This window comes from Alexandromys fortis, unplaced genomic scaffold (genome assembly GCF_014885135.2).
Source record: "Alexandromys fortis isolate MF-2015 unplaced genomic scaffold, M_Fortis_MF-2015_v1.1 scaffold_184, whole genome shotgun sequence".
NCBI lineage: Eukaryota > Metazoa > Chordata > Mammalia > Rodentia > Cricetidae > Alexandromys > Alexandromys fortis.
In genome coordinates, this window is record NW_026068125.1 from 3,208,344 (window position 1) to 3,226,951 (window position 18,608).

General features: G+C 35.6%; 1 protein-coding gene and 1 non-coding gene across 6 annotated transcripts in view; both read left to right on the forward strand.

Moving 5' to 3' along the window:
• Positions 1-18,608, forward strand: part of LOC126490665 (zinc finger protein 120-like) — a 177,396-nt gene that overhangs the window by 38,097 nt on the left and 120,691 nt on the right. For all 5 annotated transcript variants that reach the window (XM_050125748.1, XM_050125746.1, XM_050125745.1 and 2 more), the window contains one exon: positions 2,202-2,292. The gene's annotated coding sequence lies outside the window, so the exon portion shown is untranslated. The remainder of the gene's footprint in view (positions 1-2,201; positions 2,293-18,608) is intronic.
• Positions 14,140-14,212, forward strand: Trnam-cau (transfer RNA methionine (anticodon CAU)). Its single transcript has one exon. It is a non-coding gene; the product is annotated as a tRNA-Met (tRNA).

Consider the following 18,608-nt stretch of genomic DNA (forward strand, 5'->3'; position numbering starts at 1 on the left):
TATATAGTTGTGTCTTCTTTGAATTGTTTGACTGTGAAGGAGCTAGGTACAGAAAGACATTTCACTGTATGGACTTCTAAGCTAAAACAACATATATGTTCTAAAGGTAATGGACTTTCAAATTTTGATATAAGGATATGTTGCTTTGGAAAAGAGGTTCTTCTTTTGTTTCCTCAGAGGATGAGAATCTGTGGAAACCTTAAAGACTAATGTGGTTTGATGGAAGCAATCACCCCCAAAATGTTGCTGTGAACACCCCCAAAATTTACTCCAGCCAACAAAAATCATGAAGCAGTTTGGAAAGAACTACACCCAAATTCCTAAATATCGTTTAAAATATTTGTTTAAATTTAAAGGGGGATATGCTATTTAGATTTGCATTAGTAGAGATCTTGGTTTATTGATACAAATTTGACGTCCAATTGGTTATATGTGTATTTCTGCTTTTGATTAAGGTATTGCTTGTGCAGCTTATTTAAAAATGCAATGTATAATTAAGAAATATAAGTTAATAGAGAGTCATCTATAATAGCCAAGCTTGTAGTCATATTAGTTAGGTTTTCTAGATATATATAGATATGTTTTAGTTAGATAATCTCCAAACCTTTCAAATACCTATGGAATATGGCATTTAAAATGCTTTAAGAACTTAAGACTTTTCATGACATGAGACACATCTGCTCCTGGCAGCACCAATTTCTTAAAGAAAAAGATGGGCATCAAAGAGGCGTCTTGTGGAGTTTGATAGTCATTTGGACAAGAAACTGCTCTTGCCTAGATTGTTTGATGTTATGCTGAACTGAACTTTCAGGGCCAACAGAAAAATAACTGCTGAAGCTGCCTAAAAAAGGTGAGACAGTCCTTCAGGTTTCCTGCTTCATGAAAAAATCTTCCAGGCATTCTGCAGGACACAGAAAAAAGTGGCTGACAAACTGCCAGTATAGGTGGAACTGTCTTTGAAATTTCCTGCTTCATGGAAAAGAATGTTGGATACTGTGGGCTGTAGGCTAAAGACTGGATGCCCCAATCTTACAGAAGAAATTTGGGTTACTGTCAAGGAAGTGAGGCATCTCTGTCAATTCTAGAGTCTTAGAATTTGCTTACAATTAACTTCCTGTTTACTTAAGTAACATTAATCTTTCTGGAGTCTTTGATGGAGTTGAAAAGTTATAGTTAGTTTTCCTTAATTATGATAAAAGATACAGTTAATATAGACATTTTAACTATAATTTTTGCTTGATAACTGTTTTGTTGCATGTAATTTTACTATGTTTCTTTTTAATTTTTCTTTATATTCTTTTTATTGAAGTTGACAAAACTTTTCATTGACAAAGAGCTCCTACAGCTGATAAACACCTTTAGTAATGTGGCAGGATACAAGATCAACTCCAAAAAATCAGTTGCCTTCCTATACACTAAGGATAAGGAAACAGAGAGGGAAATCAGAGAAGCATCACCTTTCACCATAGCCACAAATAGCATAAAATATCTTGGGGTAACTCTGACCAAGGAAATAAAAGATCTATATGACAAGAACTTTAAGTCTTTGAAGAAAGAAATTGAAGAGGACACCAGAAAATGGAAGGATCTCCCCTGCTCTTGGATTGGGAGGATCAACATAGTAAAAATGGCAATTCTACCAAAAGCAATCTATAGATTCAATGCAATCCCCATCAAAATCCCATCAAAATTCTTCACAGCTCTGGAGAAGACAATAATCAACTTTACATGGAAAAACAAAATACCCAGCATAGCCAAAACAATCTTATACAATAAAGGATCGTCTGGAGGCATTACCATCCCTGACTTCAAACTCTACTACAGAGCTACAGTATTTTACTATGTTAAAGTTAAAACCTTTTTATTTAAACTGAAAAGGGGAAATGGTGTGAGAGGTCCTTCTGTCTATGTGTTGCTTTTATTAAATAATTAGTAAAAAAACTGCTTTGGCCTATAACAAGGCAGAACTTAGCTAGACAGGGAAAACTTAATGCTAGGAGAAAGAAGGCAGAATCAGTGAGAAGTGATGTAGCCCCACTGGAGACAGATGCTGGAACTTTACTTGGTAAGCCACAGCCTTGTGGCAATACGCAGATTAATGGAGATGGGTTAATTTAAGATATGAGTTAGCTATAAATATGCTTAAGCTATTTGCCAAAGAGTTTTTCAAATAATATGGTTTCTGTGTGATTATTTCATAGCTGAGTAGCTGGGAACAAACAAGTGGCCACCTACAACAGCTCTTCCCTGGGACATACTGATTCCCTCTTTCTCAGGAGTCACTAATTACCTGTAAGTATTTATGTAGGGGTAGTGTCTTATAAAATTGCTTCCATCCAATTGGCAATTGATATTATCACTTTTTTTAGGTCTTGTTTTTTTACCACCATACTGTTGAGATTTTATGGGTATTATTTTCCTGTCATATATAGAAGACACTATCTCAAAGCAGATGTCCTAGTCCTCTTTTGCTTGTGGGCTTTTTATCACCTCTCATGATGGAGGAAGATATTTTTTACAAAGTAGTACCTGTACAGAATTTAGATAAGTCCCTCCTCTTTTTTATGTTTTCATATCATAGTCCATCATCAAAGGAAGCAGAGTAGGAACCTGGAAGAATGAGCTCCAGCTCTTTTCAATACAATTCTAGTTCTCTACTTCTAGAACTGTGCCCAAGAAAAATATATCAAAGAGAATTCCTAGCGTTTTGAGCTAGTATGGCCATCCTTGGACTGGATCTGGTGGAAATCTTCTCTTCAAATCAATCCTAGAACCTTGCTAAATTGGGACTATAGTGCTCTCTTGGGGCCTCACAATATTCAGTTATTAATGAAAGATGCAGAAAAAAAAAGAACCTAGAAATACAGGACCTGGGGAATAAACAGGAAATAGGCATTTTACCCCATGGGAAAATGATGGCTTCTCAGGAAAGTCTCAATGAATCCACTGGTTCCCGAATTGGTACAAATCTCTAAGAACAAATACTGCCTCTCACTGAGGAGTCAGTTAACATCACAGAGCTGGAGCTCATTTGTCCATGTTCCTATCCTGAGTTCCTTTGATGTTGGACTATGATATGAAAGTCACAGGACCATGTCCCTAAGTCTACTTCATTTCCATCCTCACCACTATACTACTTATAACCAATCCTAACAGATGACAATTGTCCTTAATCTTGAGGAGAAAAAAATCTATGGGAGAGATTTTTTTTTAAGAATTACTTCCAGCTGTCATGGGGCAATGTTAATTCTATGGGATTGTATAAAAACTAAAATGATGGTTAAGTCTCAATATTACTGTCTGGTACAATTGTAGATAATCTCTGAGTAGTTGGCAGAATTTTTCTGAAGTTCTTATTTAAAGTTCTTGTTTGAACTCTGAACATGGTAGGAAGCTGAACATCTCAACTAATCAAGTAGGAATAATTTTTAGCAGTTTGTAGCCAAAAATCAATCTTAAAGTGCTATCAGATCAATGGTATCATATGAATCAGGTGGAATCATTGTGGTTGGGCCCCATCTTCTTCCTGAAGACTTCAAAGAATTGCTGTAAAAAAACTTTCTTATTCAGTATAAAAAACTTAAACATTATTCATATCAAAATGGAAAGTTTGGATTTTGATAGACATACATTCAGAATAGGTACCATAAAGACAAAAAGAGTTATGGGGAGAAGTAGAATTTTTGAAAGCAGAATTTTGGCAACAACCTTTCTCCCTAAGTTTTTATCTTCCTTCTGTCCTACACCAAATAGCTCTTCTGACATGAGACAGATACTCCGAATTTTTCTTTTAAGAATATTCTTGGGTTTAGAAAAGAACCACAGTCCTACTCCAAAGATAGCATTAATTTTTTTGATAGATTTGGGACTACCAATATACCAAGAAGTAAGGATATTTAGGTAGTGAGATATTTACATGCAGAGAATATTGGTATCATAAGTGAGGTTTTTCTTTACTTTGGTGATTCTTTCTAGATAGCTATTTTTTCTTCTTCAGGCATCTAGTTGTTCAAGGCCTCTTGACTTCTCAAAGATGGGTATCTTCCCATTTTCCTGCAAAGATAGGAACAGAACCCAGGCCACAGCCCTTGTGAGGTTTCCTTACAACTTGTAGGATTGTCATTTTGGTGGATAAAATGTCATTTCTCTTTGCTAATAGGTTTCTCCTTTTCAAACCAAATCTTGAATATTTTTTTATGATATCCATAGCTTTTATTCCCTGTGAAAAAAAAAAAGTAAAACCCCTTTCCCAGCATAGCACATCTCCTGGTTTCCATTCTTAGGCCAACACATTCTTGAAGTATACCCGCTGATTCAGAAGTTTTTTCCTATTACCCAAAGCCTCTCTGTTGCTGTTGTTCATTTCTCATTAGCATTAAGAGAAATCAAGAATAATCAGACATCTTCTAATCTACTTCTGGGGGTACTTATCATCCATTTATGTTTATTTAACATATCTTTTAATGCTTAATTTGGTCTTCCTATAAATATCTGACCTTTAATATGCTTCATATTATGATAAGCAAAAAAAAACCCTCTTTCCTTTTCTTAGAAACATAAGTTGCAGCATTGTCTGTTTTTATTTGTGCAAGTATACCCATCATGGCCCTAACTTCTAGTAAATGTGTGATTACTGAGTCAGTCTTTTCCAATCTCAAAGCAGTTGCCCATTAAAAACCTGAATAAATATCAACAGTGAGGTGTACATATTTTAGTTTTCCAAATTCTACAAAATGGAAAACATCCATCTGACAGATTTCATTCCTTTGATGATCCTTTTGGTGACTTTCTGCAGTCATGTTTGGTTGTATAAAGAGCAATTAGGACTTTTCTTTATAATTTCCTTGGCTTGTTACTATGTGATGGAAAAGTCCTTTTTAAAATCTTTGCTATTGACATGGTGATTTTATGAAATTCTGAGGCCTTCAGCACATTTCCAATCAATAATTGATCAATTTCTGCATTACCTTGTTCTAGTGAACTTGGAAGACCCATATGGGATTGGATTTATGTTAAATTAGTAAGATAATGTCTATTCCTGAGTATATTTCATACCTGAATTGTGGAGGTCCAAAACTGTGAGCCTCTTTCCTCTTTGGCCAAAAGTCAGAGAGTTGGAACTTACCTCTATTCCTTCAAGGTTATTGAGTTTCTACTTCAAAGGTCCCACCTAGATTCAATGCAGAGAGTTCTGCTCTCTCAAGGTGATTGTCAGCAAGTCCAGACCTTGTATTTCAGGAATATAGATGTAGATATTTTTCTAACTCAGACAAAAGTCTAAGGATACAACTAAGTTTCCAGTTCCCTTAAGGAGATAGCACTGGATTCCACCCAGAGAGTGATCCAGAATGTTTCCGGCTAGGGTGTAAGTGTGACTTGTTTTGTTCTAGCAACAGAATGTTTAACTGTGGATGTAGCTTGTGACCTTCAACTAGTCTCTTCATTTCCTTGTATCATCTTAATGCAGTTTTTTAAATCTTACTCCTACCTCTTACGATCAGAAGTATTTTAAGCAATTGGAAATTAAATGCAGGTGATTTTCAGTACTCACTGAAACTCCCTCCAAATACTATTCTATGTTTCTGTTTATTATTTTTGCGTCTTTGTACTCATTTCTTATACTTCTGATACCCATGCCCCTGACCTGGCAAGTAATATTTTTGTTGAGGCTAATAACACGGAATAAATAATAAACTCAATTCTGTATCATCTTGTATAAATTCAGTAATCTCAATATGAAAAACAACTATTTCTGCACATTGTGAATCAGTAACTATGCTGAAAGGTTTTTTAAAATCCATTAGCACCATGAAAATAGCATATAATTCTGTCTTTTAGATAGAATCATAAGGACTTTGTTCCACTTTACTTAAATTTTCTCATTTGTAATCTTCCTTTTCCTGATTTATTTGTATCGGTATAGAATATACATGCTGTAGTTATTGGTGATTCCTGTACAATGAGAGCAAGGATCCAATAAGTTCTCTTTATAAATCAAATTCTCAAACAATTCTTTTTTAATTCTTTTTTAAATTTTTTAATTATTAAAAATTTCCACCTCCTCCCCACCTCCCATTTCCCTTTCCCTTCCCCCACTACCCTCTGCATTAAATTCTTATAGAGGACTATTTGGAGTGTAATATGAACAGAATACAGTTAAGATTTGGATCCATACATTCCACATGTGCATTCTGTAATTTCTCTTCTAAGATTCAACTGATAATTACCTGGGACTCTTTAAGTCCTTGTTACCATCTAAGGTTTTGTTTAAATTAATCAGGTCATCAGGACCTATTTCAATAGGGGGCCATAGCTGGGAAATGTCTCTGTTGAAATAGGAGCAGCGGGGCTGCATCCCCAGCACCCCAGCCACCTGCTAGCTCATGCCCGAAATAACAGCACACAAACTGTATTCATTTAAACACTGCTTGGCCCATTTCTATCTATCTTCTTCTCACCTAACTCTCGCACCTGGACTAGCCCATTTCTAATCATCTGTGTAAGCACCCCAAGGTGGGCTTACCGGGAAGATTCTAGCCTCCGTCCATCCTGGGTCGGAGCTGCCTGGGAGAGCAGAGCCTGGTGTCTCTGCTCCAGAGAGCAGAACTGTCGGGTCTCTCTGGGAGCAGAGTAGAGTCTGACCTCACTTCCTCTTCCTCCCAGAATTCTATTCTGTTTACTCCTCCCACCTATGTTTTAACCTATCAGGGCCAGCCAAGCAGTTTCTTTATTGCTCAATGACCTTCCTCCTAGCAATCTTTCAAAGTCATTAAAAGTCTGCAATTGATCTCTCTTAATTTGCACCTTCTGAAGTCTAAATTTCAGTAAACATATTTTGTAACTTAAATAATTAATAGAATCTCTTCTTTGCATTTTCTTTGCCAGCTAGGCAAAATTGTCTTTACTTCTTCAAACATTCTTCCTAAATAATTTATAATTGAATCAGATAGGAAAATTTCATTCATGTAATGATAAACTATAGATTCAGGAAATTACTTATGCATCATTTCCAATGGCTGACTTACACAATATTGGCATGGTGTGGGGTTATTTAACATTCCCAGTGAAAGACATTTTTTAGCCAACTAAGAATTCTTCACAGGCACTGTGAAGGCCTGTTTTTTCTCTGTCTTTTTCTTGTAAAGGTATACTGAAAAAAAGTCTTTTAAATCAATAACTATAAGAGGCCATCCTTTAGGCAATAGGGAAGGCAAAGGAATTCCACATTGTAGAGAGCCCATTGGCTGACTCACCTTATTAACAGCTCTTAGGTCTGTTATCATTCCCTATTTTCCAGATTTCTTTTTAACAACAAATACAGGAGACGTCCAAAGACTGATTTATTCTTCAATATACTAAGCATCTAGTTGCTCCTGTACTGGCTGTTCTAAAGTCTACAGTGTCTCTTTTGTTAAAGGTCATTGCTTATCCCATATAGGTTTCATAGTAAAACAATTTAAAGGTAGTGTCATTGGTACCTCTGAGAGTTTGTCAGTTGCTGTTCTGTGTTTTTGTACAACGTGAATGGTTAGTGACTGTTTTTATTTTAATATCCTTCCCAGAAACATGAGTTTGCTTGTGGTCTGTTTCTGAGACTGCGGGAAAGATTATCTAGTTATTCCATTGTTGCAACAGATCACAACTCCGTATATTCAAGACTAGCCACATATGGCCTCAGCCTTCGCCTGTATCTTTCTGGCCCTATGCATTCAATCCATCACATGCTTTGATATACCTGAGATGAGGTTCCAGTCCTAGGAATTGAACATCTGCCTTCTGAAATGGCCAATTCAAATGTGAAGAGTAATAATAGTTTTATCTGTGCCTGTGTCTAGTATTTTTTAATTATAATGTTATTTATTCATACTCTCAGCTTTGGTCCTTGATCATTTATAGAGGACTGCCAAACATAAGTTTTCTATTTTCTACTGGAATTTTTGATGCTTCCTCCATGGCTATTCTAACATGCACAGCAGTATGGTTTTTTACAACTGGCACTAAATTTTTTAAATTTTCTTTGGAGCATTGTCCTCCATAGTGACTGGGGATGACTTGACCATTTTTGACATGAGGAACTTTGAGAGGCCCCTCTAAGAAGTTTTTCAATGGTAACAGGTGTTCTTATTTGTCTTTTTTTTTTTTTTTTGGATCTACATTCATTGGTCCCATGTCAGTCTTTGCTGCATCTTCTGCAAAAAGTAGATTGGATCCTTCTGTTTGGGTAATTCCCAGAAGAAACATTATTTCTAGGAATTCCCTGTCTATAATCCCTCCTCAGATGACCTATTCTACCAAAATTAAAACAGTTGTTATTTTGATGTCTCTTCATACCTTTGGAAATTCCTTCTCCTACCCAATCCTCAGTGTTATAGTCAAAGGGCTCAATATTGGCTGTGTCTAGGATCCATTCATCCATTGGTGCTGATCTGACATTTAAAGGTCCAAGTATCTTTTCATTCTAAGTTAGAATTTTTACAATTTAGAGATTCAATAAGTACTCATTTAGCTTCTGGATCTGCTATGCTATTTGTACATCTTTAGTTAACTTTTGCAAAACATCACTAAGGGGTTCTCTTGAGCCTTATATAACTTTGGTATGCAATTCAATTTTTTTTCTAGTTCTGGAATCTTGTCCCAAGCATTCAAAGCTGCTGTACAGCATATGAACAAGATGCTATTCTATGTTCATTGTATGTGACTTGACTATTCTGACCAGCATAAGTGCCCTCACCAAGAATTTGATCTTGGGAGACCTAAAAACCTCTGACTCTACTTTGATGTTTAAGGGCTTTAGCTTCCTCCCTCCATTAACTCTTTTTTTACTGTGGGCAATGGTCTAATACAGCTAAGACTAATTAAAGCCAATCATGTGAAGTATGTAACCTTATTTCTTGAAACCCATGTCTTTACTAACTGTCTCACATATGTTGAATTCATGCCTTGAGAAACTAGTGCTTCTTTAATATATTTTAAATCTTTCATATGTATAGGGTCCCATTTACATTGTGTATATCCTTTTGGATATTTAATATTTGCTGGCTTTTCAGAAGTAGTAATAGGATAAGTAGCTAAAACACTTGGTAAGTCATCTCTGAGAAATATTGACGATATTAAATCTTTACTATTCCTTTTTGTCTGTACCACCTCTACTTGCTTATCATTTTGGACAAGTTCTTCAATTGTTTCAAATATTTTTATTAATGTCTTTTAAAGTTTGAATCTTTTGACCTGTGAATATTTCTAATGATTTTATTAAATCAGTTAATTTTGGATTCTCCTCATGCACATATGATTGCAAGTTTTTAATTTTTACATTAATGATATCTGCTCATCCTTAGAGATTATTTGGATGCAAGTATATTGCCTTACAGGAGGGATAGTTGATCTGCTAACTTTTCATAACTTATTAACAGATTTTGATTGTCAGTTTCAACATTATAAATCCTTTCAGCTAACTTCTCATTACCAGTCTGTAGAGTCTGTATCATTTCTATAAGTTTCTCGTTTTTGATTCTGTTATCAAAGCACTTCTATAAGGATGTATTATGAAGTATCAAGCTAATAACAGCTATGGCTAAAACAGTATATATTTGAGGTATATCTCTTCTAGAATTCCATCCATAGTAGAAACTAAAAGGTTTTTAATTTCATGGTTGGTGATATTGTCTGTCCTTGTCTTGGGAATGATTTACAAATTGCAATCTAACATTAGATCACTTACTTCCATTAAAATCTGGCCAAGTCTCTATTGAGAGTTTAAGGTGTAATGATTTTGGCCAACAGATGTAGGAGTTGTGAAGGTGTGAGTGGAGAAGCACAGCAGTACCAAATGGCAGCAGCAGGACTGGAGGATTCTCCTTGTCCCCACTGCATAAAATCTATTTGAAACCAATCAACTATTTAATACAATAAAACAGTGACTCTAGTTAATACAACAAAACAGTGGTGAATACAGCAAAAAAAAAATGATGAATTGTAGTTATTCTTCAGTGGTATCTCCTTTTTCTTGCTTGGGGAGGGCATTCCTGTACTCATTAAAGGTCAAGTTATTTATCCCCAAGTTCTGTTTCTTCCTTTCTTTTTCTTTGCTAGTATTTTATGGTATTTAGAAATTCTCATCTCTGAGGCAGGAAGATCATTAGTTCAAGGCCAGCCTAGGATACACATTTAAGGCCAGGAATAGTGGGGCATGCCTTGAATCCTAGCACTCAAGAGTCAAAGGCCAGTCGATCTCTGCAAGTTTGAGGTTAGTCTGATCCCAAACCCTGTCTCAAAAAAAAAAAAAAAAAAAAGGAAAAAGGAGGAGAGGGGAAGGAGGAGAAAAAAGGAAATTAAATTGCCATCACTCTTCCATTCAAAAGGACCTTAAATTCAATAAAAATTAGTGTGTTAGCACTGTGCTAGAATCTATTCAGGACTTAATTCTCTCTCACAGATTATCTTTCCACTTACTGAGGTTTTGCCTTATTGCTCCCTTTTATATTAACAACCTCAAAAAATAGCAGCACAGAAAATGTGTAGAATTGATGGAATGTGAATCAACAATGAAAACTAAAATAACAGGAACTAGCAATCACTGTTCATTAATATCCCTTAATATAAATGGACTCAATTCACCTATAAAAAGACACAGATTAAAAGATTGGATACGTTCCACACCAACTCCAGTATGATATGTATGACAAGTTCCACAGAGTGAGGTAAAAAATTCAAAAGAAGGAGGTCTGAAACTGGTTGTAGAACTCTTGACCTGAGCAAAATATTAAGCCATAGCTCTCATGGCTACCTCTTTTATATTCTTCTATTCTCTTTTCATATTTACAAGATGTTCCTGGTAACCTATGCTGAGACTTCAAGCGAGAAACCATCCCTTGAGATGGAGTCAGTAACCATGACCTTATTTCTGTAAAACCAGCACTTTACTTCATAAATTACTGACAAAATTATAAATTAGTCAAAGACGTTTATATTAATGAAATTTCATGTGGTTGTTGTCATCAAAAATGGGCTTAGAAATATAGTAGAGAAAGCTCTAAAAACAAGGATCAATTTTTTGAAAATTTACAAAAACTTGATACTAGCTATTAAGAAATAACTAACCATAAAATTTATTAACCTGTTCTTGAAAATGAGCCATTATCTTTGAATTATTTTATGCATTAACCTGTTCTTGGTTACATGCCTTGGATGATTTTATTCTTTACTCTGCCAAATTACAATGTTATCTGTTCTATCTGTGATTACTTCACTGAACACATCTTTTAAGAATTTTAGTATCTGCTTCATTATGTATAAAAATCTTTGCTTGAAAGCTTCAAAATACACTCAAATTTAATCTGCCTCTCTGTTTGTTTCTGTTTGTCATTGCCTAATCCTTACCCATCTACCCTTTAAGGACACTCATCCCAGGGATCCCCGTACTTGTTTTGGGTGGTCTGTGGCAGATACAAGAACATAATCCATCTTTATACTGCATACAAGAAACACACTTCAACCTCAAAGACAGACATACCCTCAGAGTAAAGGGTTATGAAAAGATTTTCCAATCAAATGGACCCAAGAAACGAGCTGGTGTAGCTATCCTAATATCTAACAAAATAGACTTCAAACTAAAATCAATCAGAAAAGACAAAAAAGGGCATTCCATACTAACCACAGAAAAAAATTCTTCGAGAGAAATCTTAATACTGTGCCCCAAATACAAGGGCACCCTGATATGTAAAGAAAACACTACTAAAATTGAAATCACAAATGAAACCCCACAGACTAATAGTGAAAGACTTCAACACCCCATTCTCACCACTGGACAAGTCTGAAAGAAGTAACTTAACAGAGAAATAAGAAAGCTAACAGGTGTTATGACTCAAATGGATGCAAAGCAGATATCTATAGAACATTGCATCCAAGTATCAAAGAATATACCCTCTTCTCAGCACCTCATTGGACCTTCTCAAAAATTGAAGACATACTACATAAAAAAGCAAACCTCTACAGATACCAAAATATGGAATAACCCCATACATTTTATCAGATCACAATGGCTTAAAATTAGAATTCAAAAACATCACTAATTTCAGAAATACACAAACACATGGAAATTAAACAATGCTCACGTGAATTACCAATGGGTCAAGTAAGAAAAAGAGGAAGAAATTAAAGACTTCCTAATATTCAATGAAAATGACCATAAACATACCTAAATTTATGGGACACAATGAAAGCGGTATTAAGATGAAAGTTCATAGTATTAGATACCAACATAAAGAAACTGAAAAAATTCCCACACTAATAAATTAACAGAACATCTGAAAATTCTAGAACAATAAAAAAACTCAATCAGGGTGACTAGATGGCAGGAAACAATCAAATTGAGAGCTCAAATCAATAAAATAGAAGCAAAGAAATAATTAATTAAAAACAAAGAATTAATAAATGAAGTGTTAGTTCTTTGAGAAAAGAAACAAAGTAGACAAACTGTTAGTCAAATTAACCAAAAAGTAGAGAGAGAGAACATTGAAATTAACAAAATCAAAAATGAAAGGGGGCACATAACAACAGACATGGAAGAAATCCAGAGAATCATTAGGTCATACTTTCAAAACCTGTACTCCACAAATTTGGGAAACTAAAAGAAAATGGATAATTTTCTGAATAAATATCACTAACTAAAATTAAATCAAGACCAATAAGCAAACTAAATAGATCTATAACTGCTAAAGAAATAGAAACAGTCATCAGATGTCTCCCAACTTAAAGAAGTCCAGGATGAGATGGTTTCAGTGCAGAATTCTACAAAATTTTCAAAGAACTAATAACAATACTCTTCAAATTGTTTCCCACAATAAAAGCAGAAGAAACATTGCCACACTCTTTTTACAAGACTGAAATTACCCTGATACCCAAACCACACAAAGACATTACTTAAAAAGAGAATCACAGACCAACGTCACTCATGAACCTTGATGTCAAAATAATCAATAAAATACAGGCAACTGGATCCAAGAAAACATCAGAAAAATCATTCACCATGACCAAGTAGGCTTCATCCCAGAGATACATACAAGGATGGTTTAATATATGAAAATCTGTCAATAAAATCCAACATATAAACAAAGTGAAAAAGAAAAACCATATGATCCTCTCAGTAAAAGCTGAAAAAGCGTTTGAAAAAATGCAACATGTCCTTCATGACAAAGGTCTTGGAGAGAGCACGGATACAAGTAGCATACATAAACATAATAAGGACAATAAACAACCAGTCAACAGTTAACATCAATCAAAATGGAGATAGACTCAAAGCAAACACACTGAAATCAGGAACAAGATAATTTTTTCCACTTTCTCCGTATCTATTCAATAAAGTACTCGAGGTTCTAGCTAGAGCAATAAGACAACAAAAGCAGATCAAGACGATACAAATTGGAAAAGAAGAAATTAAATTCTATTTGCTGATGATCCAATAGTTTATGTAAGTGACTCCGAAAATTCTACCAAGGAACTTCAACAACTCATTAACACCTTCAGTAATGTAGGAGAATACAAAGTTAACTAAAAAAAATCAATAATCCACTTTTACACAGATGATAAACAGGCTGACAAAAAAAGAGAAACATTGCCATTCTCAATAGCCAAAAATAACAAAATATCTTGGAATAACTCTAAACAAACAAGTAGCCCTTTACACAGATGATAAACAGGCTGACAAAAAAAGAGAAACATTGCCATTCTCAATAGCCAAAAATAACATAAAATATCTTGGAATAACTCTAAACAAACAAGTAGCCCTTTACACAGATGATAAACAGGCTGACAAAAAAAAAAAAAAAAAAAAAGAGAAACATTGCCATTCTCAATAGACTAAAATGACATAAAATATCTTGGAATAACTCTAAACAAACAAGTAGAAGACCCACCTTTGAATCAAGAAATTAAAGAATACAGTAAAAAATGGGAAGATATTCCATGCTCATGGGTAGGTATAATTAACATAATAAAAATGGCAATCATACCAAAAGCCATCTACAGATTCTTCAATGCAATACCCATCAAACTCCCAGCAAAATTCTTCCCAAACCTTCAAAGAACAATTCTCTGTAGTAGGAGCTGCAGGCTGAGTTTCCGCCACCCCAGCTCCTGGTCGCCCAGCTAGCTCGGTCGGTAGAGCATGGGACTCATAATCCCAGGGTCGTGGGTTCGAGCCCCATGTTGGGTGCCAAAATGTAACAGCGTAAGCAAATGCAGATAGATTGTAAAAATATATACAGCTTTCATGGGGAAATAGACTTACAGAACCACTGTTCCCGTGGAGACCAGGAAAGCAGGAGCGATGGTTGGGAGCACACTCACCAGATTTATAGGTAAATATTAGCCCAAGGCGAACACGCCCCCTAAGGGGCAGGACTTATCCCTACATCTCCCCTTTTTGTCTAAATAAGACAGAACTAAACCAAATACAACTATATACTATAATAACAAATAATAAATATAACAAGCAATATTGAGAACAAAAGTTTTGGTAAACATTCTATCTCAAGGAGTCTAAATAATGTAGAGAGTAACTACAATTATATAATCTTCAACTCCGTCAAAGATCTGAGAAGGGAATAAAACTTAACAAACGAGAGATATCCAAAATGTGCAACAATTGACAGAGACAATTGACTACCTGGGCAATCACCCAAAGTCTCGGTTGCAATGTTGAGTCAACCAACTTTGGCTAAGGCCTAACATAACTGACATACCATTATTAAAGGCAAGGAACTTTCTTAGAACTATCCTACCATGTCTTGTCAGGATAAGACAATCCCGTTTCATTGTCAGAAGTTGGGGTATGAACTTTTCTTAACCCAGAGGCCAGTTAACCCAAAGACAAGCTCCCAGTGGAGTGTCTTTGGTGCTCAACGTTCTCTCGGGAATAGAGTGGCATTGCCAGGAGTAATTGTGTCTTGTTGGCACAGAATTCTAGGTTAGATTAAAGGCCATTTTCTACAGCTCTTCGAAGAGGCTGAAGATTATACTATCTATCTTGAAGACTAAAAGAATAAACAACTGTGCAATATATGAAGACAATGATCTTCAACTGTAAACAATGTCATTACATATCAAATGTAAACAATGTTTTATATAAATAGTATCAGAGGTAGAAATGTACATTGTAATATGGTAGATGTATCAATACAATGTAGACAAAGTTATAAGCATACTCTTATACAAAAATAGAGGTAGGAACACTCACATTCAATATTCAATATATCAATATGCAGGAAACAGTACCAATACAATTTTCTAAAAACAGTAATTCAAAATACCAATCATCCCATCAAACCAGTTAATCCCCCCCCTTTTTTGAAAATACCCTAATTCCATAAATTATCTCCCCATCCCCTCAACCCTAAACCAACCACTAAAATATGTCCCTAACCCTGAGGGCAAACTCTGTTGGGAGAAGGGACGTCGTCCTCTAAAATTGCTTCTAGCTGACATGGGGGCGACGTTCTTCTTAGGGGCTCCTGTGAAAGCAAATGATGGTAAAATTCCCAAATCAATGTTTTTAAAATTGCAAATGGTCTCTGAGTATTTTGTGAAGGTCTGGCCAAAATGTTGTATAAGATGTGTACCATTTCAGCTAATCATGTTGGAACTGTCTTGTGCAGCTGGTACCCAAAGCAGGTCTTGTAGTAGCGCTATCAGTATCATGACATCATATCAATCAGGTGGAGTTGTTATTATGGGGCCCCATCTTCTTCCTGGCAACTTTAAAGATTACTGTAGGGAAAGTTGTTGTTTGTTATTGGAAATATAAACATTAACAACAAGGACATATACTGACATATAAAGAAAGACACAGATATGAGGAAAAGCAAAGAAAGTTTATCAAGTTCATAATTATTCTTATTCTGTCCCATTGCATGGCTCCTGACCTGAGACAGAAACTCTGAAATATCTCTTATCAACAGGCTTGAGATTGAAGAGGGACTGAGCCATAGTCCAACTCCAAAACCAGCTCTACATATTTATAAAGAAATGTTTAATATATATAATTAATATTTACAAAATGCGTCCATTCATCAGTAATTAAATATTCAGGGTCCCTTCATTTCTTTGAAGATCAGTATTTTCCTGTGGAGATAAGAAAATAACCCTGCCCCCAACCTATCTGTATTCCTTACCATCAGTATGCTCGCCATCCTTGTGAATGAATTGTTATTTATCTTTTCCAAGTGGCTTCTCTTCTTCAAACCGAACCTTTATTAATTTTGACGGTATCCACAATTGTTCCTCACCTGTGGAGATAAGAGCAAAACCCCTTCCCCAACGCAGCACATCTCCTGGCTTCCATTGTGAGGTCAGCACATCCTTGAAATAAACTGGTTGATTTAGTTCAGTAGACTTTTCCATTATCCAATGTCTTTCTGCAGCCGTTGTCCCCTTCTCATTAGCGTTAAGAAAATTCAAGGTTAACAAAGCATTATGTAACCTATTTCTGGGGGTGTTTTCCACCCCTTTCTGTTTATTCAACATATCCTTTATAGTTCGATTTGATCTTTCTATGACTGCTTGACCTGTAGGATTGTATGGTATACCTGTAACATGCTTGATATTGTAATAGTCAAAAAACCGTTTCATTTTCCTAGAGGCATAAGCAGGACCATTATCTGTCTTTATTTGTGTAGGTATACCCATGATAGCCATGACTTCTAATAAATGAGTGATTACTGAATCAGCTTTTTCTGAACTTAAAGCAGTTGCCCACTGAAAGCCTGAATAAGTGTCAATGGTGTGGTGAACATACTTCAATTTGCCAAATTCTGCAAAGTGAAACACATCCATCTGCCAGATTTCATTCCTTTGGGTGCCCTTTGGATTAGCCCCTGCAGGCAGTGGCGTTTGGTTATAGAAAGAGCAAGTAGGGCATTTCTTTACAATCTCCTTAGCTTGTTGCCATGTGATAGAAAACTCTTTCTTCAAACCTTTGCTATTAACATGATGTTTTTTATGAAATTCAGAGGCTTGTAGCACACTACCAATCAATAATTGATCAATTTCTGCATTACCTTGTGCTAGAGGACCTGGCAGACCCGTATGGGATCGGATGTGTGTTATGTACATAGGGCAAAGCCTGTTCCTGATCAAATCTTGAACCTGGATAAACAATGAGGTTAGTTCTGTATCATCAGGTATAAATTCAGCAGTTTCAATATGTAAAATAACTCTTTCTGCGTATTGTGAATCAGTAACTATATTAATAGGTTCTCTAAAATCCCTTAGCACCATAAGAATGGCATATAATTCTGCCTTCTGGACAGAATCATAAGGACTTTGTTCCACCTTACCCAAGTCTTCCGATTTGTAACCTGCCTTCCCTGTTTTATTGGCATCAGTATAGAATGTACGGGCTCCAGTTATTGGAGCATCACGGACGATTCGAGGAAGGATCCAAGAAGTTCTCTTTATGAAGTTAAGCCTCTTGCTTTTTGGATAGTTGTTATTAATGTCTCCCAAAAAATTAGCACAAGCTCTTTGCCATGTTTCATTATCTTCCCATAATTTCTTTAGTTCATCAGCAGTGAAAGGCACTATAATTTCTGCTGGGTCTATGCCTGCTAGTTGACGAAGTCTCAGCTTGCCTTTTATAATTAACTCAGAGACTTTTTCCACATAAGTTTTCAGTTTTTTACTTGGTTTATGTGGTAAAAAGATCCATTCCAAGATAATATCATCTCTCTGCATTAAAATTCCTGTAGGAGAAATTTTGGATGGTAATATGACGAGAATACAATCGAGCTCTGGATTCACCCTGTCCACATGTGCCTGTTGTAATTTTTCCTCAATTATTGTCAGTTCCTTTTCTGCTTCAGCTGTTAATTCTCTGGGACTGTTTAAGTCTTTATCACCTTCCAAGGTTTTGTTCAAATGAATTATTAGATCAGGTGTTATCCCAACAGCTGGTCGTAGACTGGAAATGTCTCCTAACAGTCTTTGAAAGTCATTAAGAGTCTGTAGGCGATCTCTCCTAATTTGTGCCTTTTGTGTCTTAATTTTTTGCAAACCTATTTTATAACCTAAATAATTAACAGAATCTCCCTTCTGTATCTTCTCAGGAGCAATTTGCAATCCCCATTTAGGTAAAAGTATCTTTATTTCTTCAAACAGACTGTTCAAGGTATTCATGTTTGAATCGGATAACAAAATGTCGTCCATGTAATGGTATACTATACATTTGGGAAATTTCTTGCATGTTATTTGCAATGGTTGGTTCACAAAATATTGGCACAGGGAGGGGTATTTAACATACCCTGGGGGAGGATGGCCCAGTGGTACCTCCTCAAAGGTAGAGAATTCTTATAAGTCGGCACTGTGAAGGCAAATTTTTCTCTTTTTTCTTTTTTTTGCAAAGGTATAGTGAAAAAACAATCCTTTAAATCAATAACTATGAGAGGCCATCCTTTTGGTAATAAAGAGGGCAAATGAATTCCAGATTGCAGAGGGCCCATAGGTTGAATAACCTTGTTTATGGCCCTGAGATCTGTCACCATTCTCCATTTACCTGATTTTTTCTTAACCACAAATACAGGAGAATTCCAAGGGCTGGTAGATTCTTCTATATG